Raw genomic sequence first — 12,198 nt, forward strand, 5'->3', positions numbered from 1 at the left:
TATACAAAGTATTTCTACCTTTTTATTCACAGAACTGGGAACTAAATGACAGTCTTCAGATTGCCATGACTTTTTAAGCAGTATACAGCTTACTGCCCCCACTCACCCTGTGATCCCAGGAAATCGCATACAGGGCAGGTTGGAGAACAGAAAGTCAGAAGTAGCCCACGGTTGCTCATAACCATTAATGGTGTGAGAAATTAACACAGGAGTTGTGAGGGTTGATTGAAGCACCCTACAAGACATTATTGGTACAGTAGGCTCTCTAGAGGTGGTTGAGGTGTAGGGGAAGGTTCTCCATCATGGGGAAGATCAGGAGGCAGGATCCTAACTGAGATAGGGAAAGAGAATCCTCCAGATGAGCTGAGTGAGTATTCAATGCCACAGTAAGGTGATTTGTGTTCTACAGGCACTAAGGGGACACCATTTTTCTTGAGAAGTTAGGAGCAAAGTCTAAAGTTCTGTGAGCCAGTAAGCTAGCCTGGCAAAAGCATCTGTTGGTGGGCATAGCAAATGCGTATGAGCCTGTGAAAGATATCTTCCAGGACTTAGCCATATCCTTTAATCATTGGGAGAAGGCAAGGAAATGCCAGGGAACCTTAGGCGACTCAAGGGCTTTTCAGAACAGGTTATGGCAGCTTCAGCATCAAATGCTGATGAGGGTGACGAGAGCCAAAGGAGATTGAAACCACCCCTCTCTGCTCTGAGGAATGTGGGAACCTAGGAGACCTGGGGTTGGCTTGTTGGCACTGTGTTTTGTCTTAGCTTGAGCTCCCTCAGGATGGAGACCAAATCGGTCTGCTTTGTTTTTAGGATCTTAGGGCAGTTGACCTGTTTTCTCCTAACTGCCCTTATGGCTCCTTCCTCCCCCTTCTGCTTGGTGTATCTCTGACCTCTCATCTGCTCCTTCCACATATCAGGGTCTCCTGACTTGGCACCTCTCTCAGCTCTGCTGAATATCTGCATACTGCATACGGAGCATATTTAGTACAGCTGTTAATACCCAGTGTTTACATAATCCTTGTTGTTTCCTTCTTAGACTACACTGCACAACAAATAGATCAATAAAGTGAACAAAAATATAAATACCATGAATGGCAGTGGCTGCTGAGCAGAGATTCTCAACCTTACATGATCTAAAATCAGGCTCCCCTCCATCACCACAAGATAGAATGTACATGCTTGGACTGCAGTAGTAAGAAGGTCCTGTTGAACAGGGGAGAGCAAGGGCTTAGAAGACACAGGTCTCTCTGGAAACTGATATGTGACCAGCCAGGGCTTGGTGGCAAACTGGAAGCAACATAGACACTGAGGGAATGTGAGCTTAGGCCACACAGGCTAATGGCCAACACCTGAAGTCTACTGTAACAGTTATGGGGACACTACAGAAGTCATCTTTTTTTATTATTGTATATTTTCTTCATTTACATTTAAAATGTTAACCCCTATCCAGGTTTCCCTACCCACTGGAAACACTGTTATCACACCCTCCTTTCCCCTGTTTCTATGAGGCTGTTCCTCTACCTTCCCTGCTACATCCACCGCAATAGTGACTGGCAGGACAGGACTAGAAACCTGGATGCAGTCCTGAGCCGAAAAGTTCTTGGAAACTTATTCTCCTGGAACTGTGGCATCCCATATAACGAATGCTCCAAACTGGTCCTTGCAAATGGATCTATATGCTTTCTTTCAGTATTGTTTTATTTGGCAATGACTTGCCAAATACCTAGCCAAAATTGAACTTTGCTTCCTGGCCTTCACCAATGCCCTAGGTAGTCCTTGAGCCAACCCTGGGCTTGGAATTCAGTAGGAATGTTGCCTATTAGCTGGGCGGTGGGATGCAGAGGCAGGTGGATTTCTGAGTTCAAGGCCAGCCTGGTCTACATGTTCCAAGACAGCCAGGGTTATACAGAGAAACCCTGACTCAAAAAAACCAAACCAAACAGGAGAAAGAATGTTGCCTCTTCAATGACCTTCAGAATTGCCTCAAGTATTGTAAGAGAGATAGTGAAAGAAATCGGGGATTACTATCTACTATATAGAGTTAGAAAGCTCAGGGCAAGCTTAGCAAAGTAAGTTTAGAATTCTTATTATTGTTATGATGGCAGACTACATTACTTATTAGTAGAAAGTCCCCCTACACTACCACTTAGAATAAAAACCAAGTTGCTCCCATATACAGAAATTTACAATGGTTTAGGAAATAGATCGGGAAGTGGTTTTAGTGTATTGCATTATTAATGAGAAGGTTAGTTAGAGCACAACTCCCTAATAAGAACCATTATTTGGGCTTGAAAGCCCTTGCCCAGGGAATGTAAAGACCTCACACCTGGCTTCTAAGAATGTGGCTGTCCTTAGATAGAGCTGACTTCTTCTCAGTTGTTTTATTGCCCAGTTCCTGCCAGTCTTTGTGTTTGCATTCCTCTGTTTTGTGTTAGAGTCATTAAGCATCCGTTAATCTCATTGTACCTTGCCCATGTGTCATCTAACTTCCCAAGTTTCTTCTGTATAAAAGGTTTGATGCTCGATTGGACAAATTACATTCAGATACACTACACTCTCTTGTGTCCCAAATTTGTTTGTCATTTCTTGCCAACTCTTTGCCCACCTGTCCGGAATCCCGAGTTGTCTCAAAGATTGAGTAGGGCCCAACTGAAGCTGGTGGTACTACCCACCCACTCCCACCTCCCCTCCTTTGATTCCCGTACACTGGGGCATCTATCAAGCCTTCATAGGACCAAGGACCTCTCCTCCCATTGATACCTGTCAAGGCCATCCTCTGCTACATATGCAGCTGGAACTATGCGTACTCCTTTGTTGATGGCTTAGTCCCTGGGAGTTCAGGGTGCAGGGGTGATCTGGTTGGTTCATATTGTTGTTTTTGCTATGGGGTTGTAAACCCCTTCAACTCCTTCAGTCCCTTCTCCATTTCCTTCATCAGCGACACCAGAGCTCAGTTCAATGGTTGGCTGCGAGCTTCCTCCTCTGTATTTGTAAGGCTCTGGCAGGGCCTCTCAGAAGATAGCCATATCAGGCTCATTTCAGCATACTCTTCTTGGCATCCACAATAGTGTCTGGGGTTGGTAACTGTATATGGGATGAATCCCCAGGTGGGACAGTCTCTGGGTGGCCTTTCCTTCAATCTTTGCTCAACACTTTATCTCCATATTTGCTCCTGTGAGTATTTTGTTCTCCTTCTAAGAAGGACTGAAACACCCACACTTTGGTCTTCCTTCTTTTTGAGCTTCATGTGATCTGTGAATTGTATCCTACTTAATTGAAAGTTTTGGGCTAATATCCACTTATGAATGAGTGCATACCATGGGTGTTCTTTTGCGATTTGTTTACCTCACTCAGGATGATTTTTAGTTCTATCCAGTTACCTAAGAATTTCATTAATTCATCGTTTTTAATAACTGAGAAGTACTTCATTTTCCGTATCCAGTCCTAAGTTGAAGGACATCTGGGTTCTTTCTGGCTCCTGACTTTATAAATAAGGCTGCTATGAACATAGCAGAACATGTGTCCTTATTACATGTTGGAGCATCTTTTGGGTATAGCTGGATTCTCAGGTATTACTATGTCCAGTTTTCTGAGGAAACACCAGACTGATTTCTAGAGTGGTTGTACCAGCTTGCAATCCCACTAGCAATGGAAGAATGTTTCTCTTTCTCCTCTTCCTCGCCAGGACCTGCTCTCACCTGTTTTTGATTTTAGCCATTCTGACTGGTGTGAGGTGGAATTTCAGGGCTGTTTTGATTTGCATTTCGATGACTAAGGATGTTGAACATTTCTTTTCTTTTTTGTTTAACCATACAAACAACTTTAATCATGTAGTTACAGTCAATAACCACTCCTAATCAGCACATTTCTGCATAAAAAAAACTGTGATACACTTATAAAAACAGCAGATGTAACAAAATAGCTGGTGTTTTCATAGCCATAAACTCATAAAAAAGAAATACACCTTTATACAGAAACTTTATACAGATGTCGCTTTAAAATTGATTGTAACCCAAAGGAAGACACATTGCAAACATCAATTATTTTCACATTAATTGCATAATTTTCTAAGGTGATCTAGTAGTTTTATTTACCTACGCTTATTTGCATGATAGTAAAAATTGCATACAACAATGAGACCGAAGCTTCTAGAGTGAATTGCTTGGATAATATAGACTTTGTATAGGCAACTGTGTAAAGCACATTTTCTCTATTTAAAACTTTTAGGACACGTTGTTTTACTGCCCATCAAAATACAGTTATAAATTGAAAGGAAATCAGGATGGGAAAGCAAAATTACATTTAACAGAAATCTCCAAAAAACTTAATTATGACATGATGCTGCAGGAGCTACAAATAAATAACAAGGACTAAATTGTGTTTCACATTTTCTTTCCTTAAAAAAATATCATGTAACAATGAGGATGAAAAAAATTACAGTGAACTTTTATTTCCAAAATAAAAAACAAATTTTAATTACGGCAGTGCCATACAATACAAGGCATTTGTTGGCATATCTCATCTTTAAACTGCATTCCACAGTCTATACTTCCTTCTTAACATACAATCGAGTAACTCTCTCTCTCTCTCTCTTTCTCTCTCTCTCTTCCTTTTTCTCTTTAAAATAAGGGCCAGTTTCCAAGACTAGTGTGGAGTGTTACAGAAGAATCATTAAAGAAAAGGCAATCATAATCACAGAAGTTATAATGCTTATTTGAGGCTCCAGAATAATAATAATCAAAAGGAAAACTGATTTCTGGTATCATGGTGACTGGGTACAGCACCTGGGTGCAGTCCTTGAACACAAATTCTACCAAACAATCCTTGATGCTTCACCTGGCACTGCCAAGCAGTTTTGTAAAACACAGTAAAATCTTGAGTGCTGGCTGTCCTGTCCTTCCAACTTCCTTCCTGTTTGTGCAAGTTTCCGAAGATTCATTGGCCAAACAATAAACAATGAAGGTTTGTCTGAGTGAACACAAGGTGGACTTCTCATGTTGTTAGGAAATACCAGTGGTGCGGCTGAAAATAATACTGTTCTCTCAGTCTTTCAAGTAGGCATTAATGTTTGTGCTCCCTTCCACCAACAGCTCTTCCTCTAGTTACACTGAGAAAAGAGCATTGGCATTTTTTTTTTTAATCCTGGACGCTCTCTTCAAAATCCTTAAGCAACTCCTCATCTTTGTACTGGGCCACATCCACCTCCAAGCCGGAGTTGTGCTTCAGCATGCTGTGGTGCTTAATGTAGTACTGCTGTTTCTTAAAGAACTTGATGATGGTGTACTTTGGGAGGTCCAGCTGTGCAGACAGAGTCTGGATGGCCTCTTCATCTGGATACCGGCCCACATCTTGGATGAAACTCTGAAGGATCCTCAGGGCTTCCACGGAAATTTTGGTTCGTGGCCTTGTCTTCTGCTCGTTTTCCTCATCGTACTGTGCGGAGGAGGCCACGTTGGGCTGCTGTGGGGGGAGCCTGGGGCCTGCCTGGGGCTGTGGCTGTGGCTGTGGATGAGGTGGCTGCTGCTGCTGCTGCTGCTGCTGCTGCTGCTGCTGCTGAATCTGTTCTGCTGGAACATGGATGATGTGCGGAGGTCTGTCGCCATGGTGATGCACAGCATTGCTCTCCTGCTCATAGATGGCTTCACGCTCAGGCTGGGGCAGACTGAGGAATCTTCGGATCATTTACAGGTTCTCCCACAGGGTCCTGTTTTCTGGAGAAGGGTCTTCTCTCCAGTGCAACAGCTCACACAGCCATCCCTGGCTTTTTGTGGCGGCAACCTTTGCACACAGTGCTTGGAACACTTTAGCATGCTTCATTTCCTGCTGAATCTCGTCATAAATGGACACATTAATGTTCATAGTATTGTTCTCTGGCTTCCCATTTCTCTCAGTGGCAAAGGTAGCTGTTTTCAACTGGGGAGGGCGGCTGGGTGGTGTGCACAGCAGCGTGGAAATACCCATGGCTGAGGCTGCGTTCAAGCTCCGTTCCCTCTCATCCTGGTATATCCAGTCTCTTTCGCCTTCCAGCAATTCTGCATAGCCCGAAGTTTTACCATCAGAGACTGGGATGCAGTCTTGGGGTCTTCTTCCTTTCAGAGGATTTCAGAAAGCAATCCCTGAGTTCGATTAAAAGCCACGTGTGCAAATACTGCCTGTGAGATTCCCGCTCATTTCAGTTCATCCCGCACCCACTGGTAGATTCCAGAAGAGACCTCTGTGTTCATGGAAACTTGCTGCTCCAAAGGCTTGTTTATAGACCTACTGACAGGGGGAGGGTGTTTAAAGTACTGCTGGATTAAGGACTGACTGCTGGGCTAAGAGTCTGTTCACTGCACACAGCTGATGCAGCAACTGAGCCATCACCAGCTGTTGGTTGACCAGCTGAGGACTGATCAGTATTGACACAAGCCCAGGGTACACATCCAGAAGAGGGGTCCAGACAGAGGACTGAGTGCCGTGGGAGAGCTGCGCAGAGAATGGAGCCTGCTCAGCTGTGTTTCCCAGGACAGGCTGCTGGCCAAAATTGACGTGGTTGGCACCTTTCTGGGATAGATCCATCTCAGCCATCATATCCTTTGTCTTCTTGAAATGTTTGTCCCACCTTCCAAATGCTTGACATTTTGCTGCTGAGACATTTGCATAGTACGTGCTGTTCACCATGGAGATCATGCTCTGTCAAAGGGGGCACTCCTTGGCCAAAGCACTCTGGTTCATAGCTTTCAGTAAGTCCTTTAGAGCATTCTCTACTGTGGTGTGTGACCATTGTTCAGGAGGCAAGTCTTCTAGTTTAGGGCAACTGTGTACCTGGATTTTGAGGGTGACCACATGATATACATCTTGAAGCAAGTCTGCCACCAGGGGCATCAGGGGTATCTGTCACATATGACACTGGAACTTGATTCCACTTCCCAGCCTGAATGAGCCCTTTGGCTTGGGCAGCAGAGCTGTGTGAGTAGCCTAGAGACAGACAGCAAGGCCATCTCTATCAGCTGGTTGAAAAGCATATCCTTTCTCACCAACACAAATTCTGCGTGCTCCTCCTTGCAATCATACTCAATGGTGTTTTCATAATGTTGCAGCGTGCAGAAAACTGGTAACCTGGTTCCTTTCGTAAGGTTGGTTTTCATGAGATGGCCCAAGTATTTTAAAGGCACTCTCTACATCTTTCCACCTGTGCTTCCAAGCCTTCCTCTTCCTAGTGGGCTCCGGTTCTGCTCCAGGCGGGCAATCTTGGTGGGTGGACCCTTCGGATCACTCCCATTGTTAGACATTTCTGAATGTTCTTTCCCCTGAGTTGCCTCTTTCAAATGATCCATACTCAGTCATTGTCTTACAGCTCACCTGCCAGAATCAGGCATGGAAGCGGGCCAGTGCAGGCAGCAGTGCAGGCCTAGGCCAGATCAGCTCCCTGAATGGGCTCGCTGGGCTACAGACTTCCCTGGAGGTGGCTGCAGCTGCTGCCACCTCCCTGCCTCTAAGAAGCTAAGTGCTTCTTAGCCATTCAGTTTTCATCAGTTGAAAAGTCTTTGTTTAGCTCTGTACCCAATTTTAATAGGGTTATTTGGTGCTCTGCAGTCTAACTTCTTGAGTTCTCTGTATATATTGGATATTAGCCCTCTATCAGATGTAGGGTTGGTAAAGATCTTTTCCCAATATATTGGTTGCCTTTTTATCCTATTGAGAGTGTCATTTACAGACACTCTGCAATTTTATGAGGTCCCATTTGTCGATTCTTGATTCTATAGCATAAGCCTTCGGTGTTCTGGCCAGGAATTTCTCCCCTGTGTCCATGTGTTCCAGGTTCTTCCCCACTTTGTCCTCTATAAGTTTCAGTGTATCTGGTTTTATGTGGAGGTCCACTTGGACTTTAGAAGGAAATAAGAATGGGTCCATTTGCATTTTTCTACATGCTGACCACCAGTTGAATGAGCACCATTTGTTAAAAATGCAGTCTTTTTCCACTGGATGATTTTAGCTCCTTTGTCAAAGATCAAGTGACTTTAGATCTGTGGATTCATTTCTGGGTCTTCAGTTCTCTTCCATTGATCTACCTGCCTGTCACTGTACCAGTACCATGCCATTATTTTCACTATTGCTCTGTAGTACAACTTCACGTGTCTTATGTCTCCAGGGTTCCCTTCAGAAGGACACCAATGACATTAAAAGAGAACCCACACTTAAGTCTTCCTTGAATTGATTACCTTGAGGGCACTGTCTTCAAGTGTCACCTGCTGAGAGGCCTGAACTTAATACTTCACCATATGAATCAGGTTACACCATAGCCAAGCGTAGGCACTGGAAAGAGACTTTTAGAGTCAGAGCAAACAGGACAGACAGAACTTTCTCACAGAGCCACATTCTAATTGTACCAGACTTCGGACATGCTTGCAACCCAGGTCTTTCCTGCACTGCTGTACAGCATTGTTCTAGTGGTATAGCCCAGTTATTTTGGGAAGAAAATTGAACAATGCCGTCTACTTGAAGTTGGAACCATATTATAAGTAGAAAGGACCCTAAAGAATCTGCTAAAATCTTTGCACGATAGAGTGAGTTATACAAGACCAATGAATACAAGCTCTGTCAGCAGAAATAAAGCCTTTCTGTATCCTAACAATAAACAAAGATAAAATTAGGGGGGAAATTCCAGGTAGACCACCATCTTTCAAAAAGGATGAAAATTATTTTGTAATTTGACAAAACACATCCTACACTTATAATAAAACTGCTATTATTGTTTAAAACCTAGAAATTAAGTAAATTTCATTAAAATATTACAGAGATTTTCATAATGAACTAAATACATTTAGCAATTAGCTCTTTGTAACTCCTAGGTGTTGGGTTACCATTATTTATTATTATTATTATTATTATTATTATTATTATTATTTTACTAGACAATTAAGCAAACTTTTATTGATTTTATTATTATTTTACTAGACAATTAAGCAAACATTGTCGCACAGAAATACATTTCAGCTGATTAAAAGTCCAACACCAACAAAGAGAAATTATGGCACCAAAACTTCCCTACCTGTAATTAGAAGAGATCAATAGTTTACCTACAGTTGTTCTAGGCTTTGTTCCACACAAACCTATGCAATTCTCAACATTAGGATTCTTAATTTAAAATGGGGAAATCAGACCTCAAGCCAAAATCTACTGGGTTACGAAATCCAGTTAAATAAGCACTGGCCCTCCAAATAGCAATTCAAAATAGGTGCTGTGCTCATTACAGAATTGGACAGATTAAGCTGACCGAAAGCTTCCATATAGACGCCTTCAATCAACACTGTGTAGAAAGAGTCCAGACAGTGTTCCAACCACTTGATCTCAAACCAAGTAGATTCTGTTTTGAAACGATAAAAAAGTGTTTTGTTATATATACAGAAGGAACAAAACATCACTGTGTCAGTACAGAAACTACCAGGAAAACAGGAGGGCAATAAATAGGGAGTTTAGTCCAGTTTGCTCTTTTCTGTTTAAGTCCCACCAACATGCCAACTCTTCAATGGCCATTATTTCTAGTGCCATTAAATAGATTCAGAATATTGTGCCCTTCCATCCATTCATACATTCACTATCTGGCTGAGTAACCTGGAGAGGCCTCCTCCCTCTGGTCAGTCATTCATCTGATCATCTGAAGGCCATGGTGAAAGGAAGACCAGAGACCAGCCGATGGCAGGACAAGTGGAAACCAGATTCTCCTTCGAATCAAAATCTCCTTTAGTAAAACCTGGTGGCAACGGCAGCACTTACTGAGGTCAGAATGCTTAGGACTACATTTCTGCTTTGACATAGTAGAGATTCCTATCACTTACTAAGTTAGTGAGGGCATGGTAGGCACTCCATTAACGCTAATTAAGGTGCACTGCACAGCCTATCATTTCCATGGAGTTGTCTTTAATGGGTTCTCCTGGCTCATCGCCCTGGAGACTGAGTTCTTTTCATTTGATACAGTTAGTTTTGTCATTTATCTTCCACAGAAGATCATGCCAATAAAGAGACCACGTTCGTATGTCGTAGAAAAAAAAATTAAGCAAGGGACCATCTCCAACCTCTCATCTGGGGTGTAAGATTATGATATAAGCCCACAGTGTAACAGTGTATTGCTTCATCAAAGGTGGTGGAAGAACCATAGGACTCTAAATGCAGGAGAAACTATTAAAACAGCAGAGCATAAAACAAGCAACTGGAGTAATTTTCTTACAAAGACTCAACTTGTGGAAGGAAAACTTTAGTTACTGTTGCATAAAACACCTGTATGAAGTACAAATTGGTTTTGAGTAACATTAGTAGAGAATATGCCCTAGAAAGTGGAGGTAACTGGATGTAAAAACTCTGGCAGCAATTTAATAGAACAGTCGCAGATGTCAGCTGAGGCCACATCTAATGGGGATGAAAGCCTTGTCTGTGGGGAATTTTGGATGATGCCTGCAGAAATATTACAGTGTGCATAAACCAAATTGTATCATTTTCACAAGTGTCGTAAAGATTCATACAGTCGAGGTCTTTTCTACATGCACTTCAGTTCCACAGCAAGAGTGGCATAGAACACCTAAACCCAGAAGAGAGCATTCATGCCAGATACCTAAACCTTGATATGATAATGCATACACTTCAAAATGACTACACTATCATTACACCTAGGGCTTTCTGCAACTACGCAGTGGTGGTCATGGTCAGCATGGCCCCCAGGATCAGCATCTAGAAAGCAGCCCCCACCTCCTGTGTGGCTTCTCTTTTTGTGTTTTTTCTTCTTCGTTTTTCCTAATCAACTTTGCTGTTGTTGCTGTTTCTTAGCAAAACTGGTAAAAACAAAATTGTAATTGTTGAACATAGCACTCTGGCAATCAAGATGATTAAAGCTGTCAGTCTTCTGGGGTGAAGAAAGCACTGTGCGACATTTAAAACTCTGAGTAACAAACAAGGTGGTCACAAATTTTCCTGGCTTGAAGACTTCCACAACTTTCCTGATCAGGTCATCATAGGAGGTCTGACTTAGGTTTGTTCAAAGCTAACATAAGAAAATCCTGGTTCTGGAGTGATGTGAATAGTCCAATATGGAACATCCGATTTCATTCCATTCATTGAGTAGCCACAAGGATTGACCAGTGTGACATCAATGACAGAACCTGGTATCAGGTCCCGAATTCCACTCTTATGAGTGACATCCTTTGCAGTACCACCATCTTTCATGTAGAACTGGACCATAACTGTTGGGTCAAGCTCACTCATCAGAATTTCCAGAGTTTGATCTGGCTGACAGATTACTAGGCTCTCTGGGAAATCCAAAGTATACAAGTTCCAGCAGTCAGAATCCATGCGTCCCATACAATATGCTGCTCCATTTGAGGAAATTGCATTAAGAAACTCGGTTTCTTCCTGGAAATTCCGGCGTGGGTACCCTTGGTGAGAAGGCTTCATGAAATTCTTACGAGAATAAAAGAAGCTTTGAATTGAGTCAAACCCACTGCAATCCCTAGCAAGTGGAACCAGGGGAACCAGTGCTTTCAGTAAGAGGGTGGTACCCCATGTCTTCAAAATGAAACGTCTCTTGGAGACAAACATGCTACTTTCACTGAGTACATAAGCTTCCTGCTTGTCAGTCTTTGTCACACTTGTGATTGAGCACTGCTCATCCTTCAAAAGGATATCCCACTCAGATCTTGGAATGGTATGAAGGTCCCCAGATCCCTGGCTTGCCTCTGACTGCTGTCTGGAAAACCAGACTTCCACCAGTTCTCAGTCTCTTCGAAAAAATGTGCAGCTTCCATCACGGTGAGACTAGTGAACAACCAACAACCACAAAAAATCAACTGAATTAAATCTCTTCTCCTGCTGCTCCTGCCACTGCTGTGGATTTTTCCAGCTGTGTTATTAAAGTTCAGGTACTTTTTTCTTTCTTTCTTTCTTTCTTTCTTTCTTTCTTTCTTTCTTTCTTTCTTTCTTTTCTTTCTTTTTTTTTTTTGCTATAACTTTTTTTTAAAGGACTAATAAAAATTTCCCGGCTATTTTCATGAGTGAAAGTTGAATATGAGTCTGTTGGAAATAGAGGCAGACACAGTTCAGTCTCTTGTAGTCCGCTGCCTTCCCGTTAGAGAGAGTTGAGTAAGTGCTAGCTAATGTTGCTGGCCATACTGTGTAAGCCTGGGTTACAATTATTAATAAGAGTTTAGAAGTGCACAAAGTACTGTC

The 12,198-nt window shown here is 42.5% G+C and overlaps 2 pseudogenes; both read right to left on the reverse strand.

Annotated features, from left to right (window-relative positions):
- Nucleotides 1–5,045: 5,045 nt before the first annotated feature.
- Nucleotides 5,046–7,319, reverse strand: LOC147000534 (DNA-binding protein SATB1 pseudogene; annotated as a pseudogene).
- Nucleotides 7,320–10,774: 3,455 nt separating this feature from the next.
- LOC147000535 (S-adenosylmethionine decarboxylase proenzyme 1 pseudogene) lies at nucleotides 10,775–11,777 on the reverse strand (annotated as a pseudogene).
- Nucleotides 11,778–12,198: the final 421 nt, after the last annotated feature.

Source organism: Mus caroli, unplaced genomic scaffold (assembly GCF_978045245.1).
Source record: "Mus caroli unplaced genomic scaffold, Mus_caroli_1 scaffold_18, whole genome shotgun sequence".
In the NCBI taxonomy this organism is placed as follows: Eukaryota; Metazoa; Chordata; class Mammalia; order Rodentia; family Muridae; genus Mus; species Mus caroli.